This window comes from Eucyclogobius newberryi, unplaced genomic scaffold (genome assembly GCF_026437365.1).
Source record: "Eucyclogobius newberryi isolate DKJ021-1_F unplaced genomic scaffold, fEucNew1.0.hap1 SCAF_16, whole genome shotgun sequence".
Taxonomy (NCBI): Eukaryota; Metazoa; Chordata; class Actinopteri; order Gobiiformes; family Gobiidae; genus Eucyclogobius; species Eucyclogobius newberryi.
In genome coordinates, this window is record NW_027315790.1 from 11,675,587 (window position 1) to 11,689,055 (window position 13,469).

Consider the following 13,469-nt stretch of genomic DNA (forward strand, 5'->3'; position numbering starts at 1 on the left):
AATCAATACAACCACAGAAGAACCTTTCTGCACAGTGCAACAGATACAGTATGGTATTTATAGTGCCATGTCCATCCATGCAGTACTCTGAGCCTCCTGAGACTGTGCACCATGACCTAAAGGTTGTGTATATGTGCTCACACATAGTGCTTTCAGATTAGAGAAAATTCACAATGTCACATTTGTGTTCACAATGTTGAGTTTGGACCACCTCAGAATGAACACCCCCTGAGCACATAGGAAGCCCTGTCAGTAGAGATTTGGTCTCTACTGCATTAGCAGAACGCAGGAGGGAGTGCTTCTATACAGACAAAACAAGTTCACATGATCCAGTTCAGTTTATAATTGATTCATTTCTGATATTTTATAAATTGTCTCTGTGTTGTCACATTTATACTGCTAGAATATTCATGTTGATAAAACATCTGTAACAATGGAATAATCACAGCATTTTGTATTTCTTTTTAAATGATAAAAACATTTTGAAAAATATTTTCTGACCCAAAGGCTTTATTGGACAGGACAGTTGTTGAACTGGGGAGAGCGAGGGTAGACATTTGGCAAATGGTTAAGGCCAGGAAGCAAACCCATGATGAGGTGATGACAACCACACACATGTTCAATGCCTTGAACCACTACACCACCAGCAAGCATAAGTTCAGAAACAGATCTCATGATGTAATCTTTAGGGCTCTTGTGGTGACCCCATTAGGTCAAAGCCCTTTAGTTGTCCCTTAGGAAGAGTTAATTAGCCCGAGAAGATGGTACAGTAAGTAAGACTGGGTTCCCTGATGGTCAGAATGCACTGAGTGGGGCTGAGTGTCTGATCCCACACCAGCACTGGCATCCATGAAACAGACAGGAGCAGCAGCATATTTTCATCATGCAATGAAACAAATTACTTCTTCTCCCATAATTATTGACCTTTTGTTTCAGTTAATTCCAATGAGATCAGATCATAGTCATTGTGTAATACAATGTGTTGCGAGAATATTAGAACTCAGTTTTTCCATATAGACTCTTAACATAACAGAATTTACAGTAGCCACTAACTTCCCTTTTCTAAATTGCCAAATTTGGTATAGAGTCAGGTTTTGCTGCATAGCAAAAAAATGCCCTTAGACAACCGACGAACCTGCACAGAAAATGGGTAGTTTTTTCAGTTCTACATTGTGTGTTTCTGTTGTTGAAACTGGTTATAGTCTGTTTTGGAGGTGTGGGTGGTGGTTCTGCGATCTGATTCAATTTTATTCACCTCAGAATATTTTATCTTAAATCTAAGCATTGTTTACCTGCCTTTTAAAAGTTGCACATTGTGTCCAACTGCTGGAGTGAAATTATTATGGAAATATCCTGTTGTCTTTAGAGAGTCAAACACTGCATGCACACTGCTCACCCTCACGAGAGCCTTGGTGACATATTCTGCCCTGTGCTGTAATCACATTAAACCTTGTGTAAATCTTAGCCCAAAGCAGAGCAGTCAGTCACCACAGGCTGTAGCAGGAGACAGGGTAACACATCCAGGGCCATGTGTTTAACTCGGCTGCATGTCGGGAGTACGGGTGCAGCATGTGTGCGCCACTGCGCCCCACTCCCAGGGGTTAGTGGCACTTAACATTAATTCCCAGGGGCATGGTGGTTGTCATGGCCGCAGCTGGATGTGTGGAAACTCAAGCAGGTGCCACAGATGCACAAATTATGCCATGCTTTTAAGTTTGCCATACTCAACATATGTTTCATCATGTGTAACATTTGTGTAGTTCCACCCGGACATAACGCAATGTATGTGCAAAGATGCACAAAACACAACAATATTTGTACTTCTAGTGAACTTCCAGATGACTACATCAAATGTTGTTTTTTCAAAAATAAACCAATTTCTTGTTACCTCTGAATGCTTTATTAGACAGGACAGCTTAGCATAAAATGGGTATGAGAGAGGAGGACATGCTGGGATTTGAACTCACAACACTGCGGCCGCCTTAACCACTCGACCACTGGGCAGCACTGAATGCTCAGGTTCAATCTCATGCTTTGTAGTAGTTAGATCAGGGGTGGGCAAACGTTTTGATTCGAGGGCACAATGGCTTCTAAAATTTGACCGAGGGGCCGGGCCAGGAACAGATGGATGGAGTGACAATGCTGGAGTCCCCTTGCGCGTATAAAGTTCACAAGTTTTACAACGGGATTCACGGCATAGTTAAGCTGCAACATAGACTAGATTCCTGATGGATGATACAGCAAAGGAAAATAACATCCTGCTCAGGGTTTTCCTCTTTCACTTGTCCTGGATTCTTTTCAGAAGCTCAAAGTTGTTTCCTGTTAAATTTGGTGATCCATCCGACGTGACATTGGCATGTTTTTACAGAAAGGCTAGTTGGGAAAAGCTTAACAGAGAAGAAGAGGGCGCCAAAAAGGTCAAAGTGCGCTATTTCTTGGGGAAATGTGGGCATTACAGGCGAAAGGTAAAATGAACAGGTTAGTTCGAATCCCGACTCCGACATTTACTGCATGCTCTCCCTTCTCTCTCATTCCCCCTTCATCCTTTCATCTCATGTCTAATAAAGCCTAAGGGCAAAAAATAAATAAATTACTTGGCATGTTTGGCAGGCCGAATTTACAGACAAACGGGCGGTAGTTTGCCCATGTCTGAGTCTTGATGCTTTTATTGATTGAGAGGACAAACATTTGTTGGTGTGTCACAAATTGGCTTGTTACCTCACATAATGTGTGAGCTCACAGGCACGTCTCTGGTCTCCATGTTCTTTTTTTTTTTTAAGCCCAATGGCTTTATAAGACAGGACAACATAGTCGGATTCGAACCCATGACCCTGCAGCCGGCTGCCGAACATGGTCTCCATGTTTATGAACAGTGTAACATTTGAATGCTGTTTGTGGCTTTCCTCTACAATGAGTGGAAATGTAAGTGCTGCTGTGGTGAACCCACCTTCCTCGTGTTGAGTAGTAGCTCTATCCAGCGATAAAAATCGGACCTTTGTCCATTGGCTGCTGCTTATAGCGGTGCACATCCCATGGTGATTACTGAGGCCTCTTTGTGAAAAGCAGTTGGTGAATGCATTGAGAGCCAAGAGAGATAACAACAGACAGATGTAACCTGAACTCATGGGCTCACTCTTCAAGTGCCTGTGCACAGATACACATTCTTTATGATCTTCAGGAGCTGTTGTATTTATGCAGACTATCAATTTGTGAAGGTCATAGACCTTCTCCAAAACCTGAGCTGAGTACGTATTAAAGCAAGTTTGAATTAAAATGTGCACAAAACAAGGCAAAGCTCCAATGGCTGGGCTATGCCTGTGATTAGTAGGATCCACAGCAGCCGCGCTGCCTAATGAACTGTTACAGTAAGGCTGGATCCTTTTATTGAGCGTCTGCTTATGATTATGTCACAAAGCAGACACTATATGTTCTTGCTTTTTAGGATTGTAGGATTTTTGACGCGTTACCATTCCTTAACACTTTCACCGATTTCAACAAGTTATACCTCTTATTCCTCTTATACCTCTACGATCGCTTTCACCGTCTTGGGGGGCTATTGCATTTGACATTTTTACATACCGTACTTTTTTCAGTATTTGCAAAAGTAAATTGCGAATGCTAATGCTAACGCTAATGCTTACGCTAATGCTAACACTAATGTTAACAGGGAGGAGGGGGGTGCAGCCAGGTCATCGAGGCTCTCTCTCCCTTTTCCCCTGCTCAGGTCTGCGTTCAGCACAATCTTGCAATTTGTCAGGACAAACAACTATTTGAGTCGCAAACTACGCAATCATCAACTGTGAGTGTCGTTTGTATGCCGCAAAACGCAGCAGAAAACATGGACTGGCGGGAAGGTGCCCGCGCGGGAAGGCTGAATACTTTTCAACAAATATTGAACATTTTCAACAACACATGTAGTACTCTGACACACATGTGTTACACACTGACTCTGACTGACTTTTACGGACTCTGTCGTAGTCCGTAAAAGTACTCCTTCCATTGCTTTGGTGTTACAAAGCCCATGAGGTCATGATATGTCTTTGTGACTAGAATAGTTGTTGTTGTTTCAGAGACCGACCGGCTTTATTCCAGGGAGACTCTTCTTCATCTTCCTCTCCTTCTTTGACGTTCGGTGCTTCCACCGTACAGCTTTATTCTTTAGGCTTCATTCAATAGGCTTTAATATGTCCACTGATGTCGCTGCTTGGTAGCCGTGCGTCTACGAGACTGGACGAGGACAGGAGACCACCCCCACCCCCATCTCGTCACTCTGATCACTCTGACTCCCCAAAAGCAGACCCCCATCACTCCGACTCCCATTTAGCGCCTTTAGCCTGTTTTCTATATCTGCCCAATCAAGCTCCTTTGTTCCAAGGAATCTCCCTGCAGCTTTAGCAATGATCCTGATCCTTTCAGTTCTGCTTTGAGTCAGAGCAGCACAGTTTACAACATCCACCATAAAGAGTACAAAATCCTCTCTATCCACAACCAGGGTATTCTCATTAATTCTGGAACCTGCACACTTGGGACCTCCACTCTTGAAACCTTCACACTTCTTGGGAGCCACGCTGGCCTTTCTCATTTCGCCCTGGCTGGGAGCAGCGCTGGCTCCTCTCTCTGTATTTACTCTAAACTCGTTACTTGAAACTTTCTTGACTGCATCTGCATAGGATATACCTTGAGAGACCTTTATTTTCTGCACCTCAGCAGCTCTTTTGCTAAACCTGCATCCCCCATAGGCAGAGCTATGTTCTTCCCCACAGTTACAGCACTTCAGTTTTGCTCCCACGTCACACTTCCCATACTCGTGATCTCCTGCACATTTACCACATCTTTGCCTCCCTCTACAGACCGCTGCAATATGCCCAAAGCGCTGGCACTTAAAGCAACGCAGGGGTGGCGGAACATATGGCCTAACGTCATGGCACATGAACCCAATGAACACCTTACTAGGCAGGCACCTCCCTTCAAGTGTTACCATTACCGACAAGCTGTCACATCTTACCCCAGACCGTGTCACCTTCAACCGCCTAGCGTCCACCACCGTAGCTCCAGTCAAATTCTCCTTAACTTCATCCACAGACGTCGCCGTAGGGACACCTACGATAACTCCTCTGACCGTGTTTCTTTCAGCATCAGACACAAGAATGTCCTTTCCACCCAGACGTTTAGTTCCAATCGCCTTCCGTTGCTGAGCCGCGTCCTTGCACACGACCAGCAGCGAGCCATCTCTAAGGACACTCGCACTCTTGATCACTCCCACAGCTACAGTTAGGCTCTTTGACAATGCCACTGAATTCCACTCCTTAAAGGATGCACTATCCTGTGCAAGCTCCATGACCACCCCGCAGTCTCTGCTCTCACTCCGGACATCAACCGCCTCAGCCTCATCCTGCTGCTCATTCCCAGAACCCTCGGACGAGCCAAGGGACCCTTTACGTTTCCGGGCACGTGCAGCCAGAAAAGGCTGCTCCTCCACGCCGTCCAGAACGTCCTCGACCACCGATCCACTCTCCTCCGCCATCTCCCGTCTCTCCAGACCGGAGACAAGCTCTTCTTCTTCCTCGTCGTAGTCCGTAAAAGAACTCCTTCCATTGCTTTGGTGTTACAAAGCCCATGAGGTCATGATATGTCTTTGTGACTAGAATAGTTGTTGTTGTTTCAGAGACCGACCGGCTTTATTCCAACTTCAGCTTAAACAAACTAGTACTGGAGCTAAAGAGACTTTAAAGATTAAAGTCTAAAGAATATTCTTTATTCTTTAGACTTTATTCTAAAGAATAAGTCTAAAGGCTCAAGTCCATTGTTCTTCCCCTGGGGGCGCGGCACCGGGCCGTGTGGATCCACGCGGCAAGCTCCATTTTATTCGAGTTGGGGCCAAGCCGATCGCGTGACTTTCATCAATGTTCAGGGGGTCAAAAATGCCCGAGTATGACCATGAAGAATAGGAATAATAGGAATAAGAAACCAGGGGAAGAATAATAGACTCGAGCCATGGAATGGAATGAACGTGACTCAATCCTAACAAGAATAATGTTTTGGCTCGCCATTGCGAGTGCGAGCACATTATCTAGTTGTCTTCCTTATTGGCCAGTGAGTGCACTGACTTGACCTACTGCCTCTTTTTACTTACTAAACTACTGTTTATTTGGCTGATGTCAGTTGATTTTAGAAACTCACAAACTAAGTGGACTGCATTAAGATGCTTTCCAAACCTACCTATGCTATTGATTATTGTAAAACTTCTCCAAAAATAATACATATCACTGGCTTTATTCATGGTCATAGTTACTGTTAAGTGTGCTGCCATTTCCTCTGCAACCATTTTGTTAATTTTAAATCTCAAGGTAAGATGTCTTCTGGAGATTGGATGTCTAGTCAAATCTGACTAGACATCAGATAAAATAGGTTACAAGACAAATAATGCAATTAATTCACCAAGGCAAAGCAGAACAGAGTAAAAGCTTTACTGTGACACTAGTGAAATGTAATTGTCTTCAAAATTATTGTATGCTTCTTTTTTAGAAAGACTCCCCATTTTACTGGAGCACTCCATCTCTGTTGTTCTTACTGTTGTTGTCCAGGGCTTCTGTGAGCGTTTACTATGATTAACAATTACCATCAGCAGCTAGTGGTGGCTGGAATGATGGAAGGTTTCCCATGTGTTAATTCAATAGAAAGCTATTGTAAAATGAGTGCGATTTCATTATCTCATGTCTAAGAACAGACGACATTACTCTCCACAAACAATCCTCATGTTGCCCGGTATCATATAGTCCTACTGCACAGCCAAGGCACAACTGCTCTCCTGAGCCCATTTACCCACATTCAAAGAAAACCGTTCATTCATGGTAAACTGCAGTCCACGTGCACCAGTTACTGCTCTTATTAGTACCCCTATGAAAAATGAGCATAGCCATTAGCGATGTAAGGAAGCCCTTTGAGAAATCACAGAGATTACAAACAAAAAATAGCAAGTGTAAAATAGAGCTATTTCAGATGGTGTGTGTTGCACATGTGGGTCCCGACATAAAAAAGAAGCTGCAGACCTCTGGCAATGCTGGCTTCTAATATATGCAGATTGTGTAAAAGAGGGATTCCATTAGAGTCAATTAGGACAGGGGAGACATTACTGTATGTGGCTAGTCGTGGCTGCACAAACAGAATACAACCTAATACAAGTGTGTGCTCTTCCTGATCTTGTGAGAGAATGCAGTTGTGTGGTATAATATCCAACAAACAATTCCCCAGCACTGACCTGTTGCAGCAAATCTTCTTAAATAAATGAAGATGCAGCATGTATTCGATCAGTGCTTTTAAGCAGTATGAATCAGGATTACAGATGGACCCTGGTGGTGGCTGGCAGCCTCCCTCTTCATAAATATTATCTATACCCCCCACTCCATGCTCTCTGCTCTGTTGACTCGCTGACACACCAGGGACTTTCTATTGATTTCTCCAAGGTCTTTATGGCAGCATACTCTCTGACACACTACAAGTGGCTTGTCAGTTTACCTTTTACTTTTAGTTTTTGTGGTACTTTTTCATTGGTTTGATTAAGTATTTTGTTTTCATGTAGATAATTTCCCTGTGAGAGAATACAGTACCGGTATATACTTCAACTATGCATGTCCAAACATCTTTCTCAATGTAGACATGTTTTCTTGACTTGATTTGAATCAGGCAACGCTGCAGGGGTCAGGCCATAGCTGTTTTCTTGATATAGGATAAAAGTAAAACCATACATGTCTGAAATGGGCTCTTTTTGTCTAAAACATGCTGTGATATTTGAAAAGCTTTCATAAAACCTTTTGGGGGGAAATCATTTATGATAAGAAATATCATAATCATAGGCTTTCCTAAATGTTTTCAGATAAAGAAGTAATATTTTTTGTGTCCTCTTAACGGACATTTTTCTTATCTCCTAAACTGCTTTTTTGATTGTATTAGGAAAGGCAGCCTTTGGCAGAATCTTGTCACATGTCACATTTATCCACCACAGCACAGGCAGAGTCATTTTAGCGCCTATTCAGTTAATTTATTCATGAAAGTAATTGAAATATTTACGCAGCTGCTGAGACACTGGAGGCTGCATGTCTTCAGTGCTCACATCTCACACTGGAAATGATGTTTTATTTACAAATGGCTCCCCCCACAACACACCCACACAATATGATGGTAGAGAGATGTACAGTGATGTCAAATGTACAAAAAACATTCACCTGTTTGTTACAAATTGAGGTGATATATGAAAGCATGTGTTTCTTTGAATGACTGCATGGCGTGAGACTGTGGATAATACTCTTTTAGTGTCCAGGCTGTGGAGGATGAAGAACCATGGCAGAATGATGCTCTTGTTTTATCCTGAGACATTCATTGGGGAAGAGCCTGTTTGTGGTGCAGTGGGCTCAGCTCATGTGCTGCTGCTGTCACATGCCGCGGCTGGCAGGAAAACACCACCCACTGGGAGGAGTGGGTGAGGGGGCTGGGCAGCAGGATGGCACTGACTCCTCAGGCTTTATCAAAGAGACAAAATAAACGCTAAAACTGCTTGAGCTGCCACTTGCCATCAACAACCGCTCGGTGGTAGGGCTGAAAACTGACAAGCCTACAGTATGTTCAGTAACAGTATGTTCAGTAACAGTATGCTCCATGGTTAAAAGTAACAGTATGTTCAGTAACAGTATGTTCAGTAACAGTATGCTCCATGGTTAAAAGTAACAGTATGTTCAGTAACAGTATGTTCAGTAACAGTATGTTCAGTAACAGTATGTTCAGTAACAGTATGCTCCATGGTTAAAAGTAACAGTATGTTCAGTAACAGTATGTTCAGTAACAGTATGCTCCATGGTTAAAAGTAACAGTATGTTCAGTAACAGTATGTTCAGTAACAGTATGTTCAGTAACAGTATGCTCCATGGTCAAAAGTAACAGTATGTTCCATGGTCAAAAGTAACAGTATGTTCCATGGTCAAAAGTAACAGTATGTTCCGTGGTCAAAAAAAGCACATGTATCATTGGATAAGTTGCTCTGTCATCCAGTGTCAACTCGTTTCCCCTTAATTGTCTTCAGGACAAATTAACTGATCATACAAGATGATTTCTATTTGGTGGTTATACAGTAGTCCAGTTTACAGACCATTCAGTTCAATGACTCAGGCCATGCTTCTCCTATGACTGGTGAGTGTGACAGAGTAAAAAGTGCAGATGAGCACACAGGTATTGACTAAAGTGTGCCTACAGTGTAGAATAAAGTGGCCTCTGCGGCTTTGCCCATTAACCCGCAGTACCCTGTCCAGCAGCAGCAGCGCTGATATCCACACTGCTCTGGATTGATGTGAGGAAGTGTTTGCTCTCACATCATCATTATTGGCATGGGAATGGCTGTGTAAAAGCCCGGGACTCCACTACTGTCATGAGCCTGATTATTGGTGAGACTGATTGATGAGGGGGGGCACTTGTCCTTGTGCAGTCAGGCCAGTACCTCTCTCTAGGACCCCATTTGTAAATGTTTGTTTGTCCTTGCCTATTGCACTAGACAAGGTAAGACAAGACATAAAAGAGTGCAAATAAAATCTGTTCAGTCATATGCACAGCTAAATAAAATTGTTTTTAGCCTAGATTTGAACATTGTCTGAGTGGACAGTCTTACCCCTTCGGGAAGACTGTTTCAGATTTTAGCTGCATAAAACTGAAACATAGATCCCCCATGTTTAGTCCTGACTCTGGCACCAGCAGGAGGCCGGTCCCTGAGGTCCTCAGAGTCTGAGATGGTTCATATGGCACTAACATGTTCAAGATGTACTTTGGTGATAGGCCATGGAGAGACTTGTACACAAAGTGAGCTGCTTTAAAGTCTATTCTCTGAGCCACAGGGGCCAGTGCAGAGACCTAAGAACAGGACTAATGTGATCATACTTCCTGGTTTTAGTCAGGACTTGAGCAGAAAAATTGAACTTTCTGAAAGTTAAATGTGACAAAAACAGCCAAATAAAATTAAGTTCTTTACATTTATATCTATTTTAGGCCTAACATGAAAAATAAATACTTAATTTTGCTTCAAAAATGGTCACGATTAAGTTTTTTTTGGTTCTTACTATTAAATTGTGACCTGAATATTCACAATTATCGACTAACCGAATAATCTTGACATGAAAGGGTTTCAGTATTGACCCGTGGGGCACCCCAAAGGTCAGGGGCATGTGGTCTGAGACACACTTATAAATATCAACAAAGTACCGTACTTCTTGTCTTCCAGATGGGACTTTAACCAATTTAGGGCAGTGCTAGTGATGCCTATCCAGTCCTCTAGTCTCTGTAAGAGGATCCCATGATCGACAGTGTCAAAAACAGCACTCAGATCTAACAGAATTAAGACGGAGGCTTTGTCAGTGTTCAGGCGGATGTTGTTTGTCACCTTGACAAGAGCAGTCTTTCATGGACTTTGCCCAAAAGTTGCAGATTAGAAATGGGCTGGTAATTGCTCAGTACTGCGGCATCAAGACTGCTTTTCTTTAGGAGAGGCTTTTTACCGCAGTTTTCAAGGTAACAAACTGTTCAGCACAGATTTTAGAAATCTGGTGGGTAATCACAACATCAACGCAGCATGTAGATGAACTCAGACTGGTGATGATCTCCTGGACAGTATTGTCAGTTACAGATGCAAAGTGAGTTAGCTCTAAATGTTTAGGTTAGGTTTGGTTGCACATATCCATCCATCCATCCATTTTCTACCGCGGTATCCGGGGTATTCTCCATGGCGCCTTCTGCTTATTTGTAACCATTTTAACCTTCATAGGGGCAATGGTATCCAGAACATTCAAATCACTAGATAAAAACACTAGGTAAAAACAAATAATTTACATGAAAACATAAGACATTTTCAAAGTTTGATATTTCCATAAATATTGCTCCTCTGCTGTAATTTACTATTGATCAGCCACCAACTCAGTCAATGTACACTGGTGCATGTGTATGATTCTCACATTTCCATCTTAAGAACAAGCCATTATTTTGAATGCGATAATGGTTGTAGTTATTTGTGTTTTGTTTCCATTGTCAGTGCTGATCATCATTTTTACATGGTATCCTGTCATGGCCAATGGTTCATTTTTCTTACAAATATTAAAGACATAAATTCATTGAATTTCCACGCAAACATTGTGTAGGAAATTATTATCACCCAATTCCATCTTAAATTTCCCCATGCTCTGGCCTTGAGGGAACGTTTTATAATAGAAAAGAAATCAGCATTGTCAATGGATAGCCAGCCCTGTTTTCTATTATGTATAAAACAGGAGTACACTCACATCTGGTGTGACACAAGTAGTTTTCTTTTATTAGACAGAAGGAAGCCTCACATCCAATCACTTGGTAAGGAAGAGCCTAAAAAAGCTTTAAAGGTCAGTCATCAACAGATGGCTGTGATACTCCATAAAATATCATCCTGAAATCTATAAACTGTACATTGAATTAGTGAACAGTTGAGTAAGGTCTGTGTAACAATACCAATATGTGCATAAATAACAGCAGTTATAGTTTATCTGAAAAAAAATACATATATTGCTTTCTTGTTACACACAGGCTGTACTCCTTTCTGGGGTTGAAAAGGGGAGGAGAGAAAGAGATTTCTTGGATTTAATCTGCGGCTAACTTTCTCTGAACAGAGCATTAGACTGTTTGGCAAAGTCTGAGCTCGAGTCACTATCTAATCTGCTGATTTGGCTCTGTGAGAGATTAGGGTTATGCTTCAGAATGAGAAAGAGAGTCCGAGCATAGCAGAGAAAATGAGAGGTGGGAAAAGGCAAGGCAAGGCGACTTAGGAAGAAGAATGCAGTTCAGAGATGGCTTTGTGTGAGATGAGGAAAGAGGAAGGCTCAACGTGAGGTAAAACAACCTGTTCCAGCCACAAAGGCATATGTGTGGACATGCAGGTTTTGGTCTCAAAAAGTTTTGCACTGAAGCCTAAAATGTGGTATGTAATATTACTGTATACCTATATCGTTTTTTTTAGTAATTTCTACTTCAATTTAAAAAAAAAAAGTTTTTTTGCTAGACCCGAAACCAGCAGCAGTTGCCTCGAGGGGGGACAATGGCATTTAGCAATGTCCCATGATCCCCTGTCCTTAGACAAATGTCCCAATGTCCTCTGTTTCCTTCTCGGCAAGGAAAAACTACAAAGCCTTAAGGAGTTTCACAGTGAAGGAGAGATCTAACTTCCACGGACAGGCGAACGGACATCAATGTGCAGATTGACTGTGGTGCAGGAACCATTCAGGAGTAGAACCAGTTCTTTGAGGCAGATGAAGAGATTGTTTCTCCAGGCTGTTGAGGAGCATCCGGAGCCACAGGTTGGCATGTGGGTAAAACAGAACCATTGCCAGAGGGAAGTGTTGCTGGGAAACAGTAGGTTTTTATTTCTGTTCCAAACTGGCCTGACCATAAGTGATTTTAAGGAGGAACATTTTAGGCCTGGTCTTAAATGAAGAGACTGTATCGGCCTCTTTAACATAAACAGGGAGCTTATTCCAGGGTTAAGAAGCGACACATACTAGACTGTAACATACTATCTATATGTACAGTACATTTTTACATGTTTTACAGTCATTTGTATGACAATGGAGCATATAATATACTCTCTGTGCTGTTCATTGATAAAACAGGCATTTGTCATGCACTTGCTTTTTCACAGGACAAAACATAAAGCATACTCCATGTTCCTGTGGTGCTGTGAATGCCACGATCCGTCCTGTCCATAGTTTTCTCGCCTGGTCAAGTCTATTCATTTGGCTCATAGTGCCATGAGTACAGTAGCTGGTTTATTTATAGCAGCCATCCAAAGCACAGTCTTCTGGCCAGTTAACAGCACTAGTGTGCAGTGTAGTGTAAACATAGAATCTCGCCCGCCTCTGTACATCATTTTCCTAATCTCCTTTTCTTTCTTTATTTTGGCCCTTACACTCTCTAATAGGCACATCTGGGCATCAATAGGCATCTGTGTGCACCCACACAAGACAACTCTTTCATCTGTATATATTCAGCCTGCAGCAGCTCTTCTCTTTAATTGGATCTACTTCTATTTGCTGTCAGAGAATACATCACTTGCACCCAATGTAGTGCCTCCTGCACTTCAACTTGACTTTGACTTGTTAATTTATCTAAACCCATGTTTATGTCTCCAAAAACACAGCACATTTTTAAAATAAGCTCAGTGCTCAAATAATGATGTACACAAATATAAAGAAGATATGCATTTCTGTGACGTGGCAGTGTTATGATCCCCTTAACATTGAGTGATTTAACCTGCAGGGCTCTAGCGGAGAACTACTATACTGAGAGAGGCATGATGCGGAAATGTGGGTTTTCTTCACTAAAGCCTGAGTTTAGTCTGTGTTTATTTTGCTGCTGCTTTTATGTATGTTAAACAGATAAAGACACAACAGTAGGTCAATTGGAGTGATATGAACCAT

General features: G+C 42.2%; 1 protein-coding gene across 2 annotated transcripts in view; it reads left to right on the top strand.

The window, feature by feature from the left end:
* gabbr2 (gamma-aminobutyric acid (GABA) B receptor, 2) overlaps window positions 1-13,469 on the top strand; it is a 120,945-nt gene that overhangs the window by 3,331 nt on the left and 104,145 nt on the right. The window lies entirely within an intron of this gene.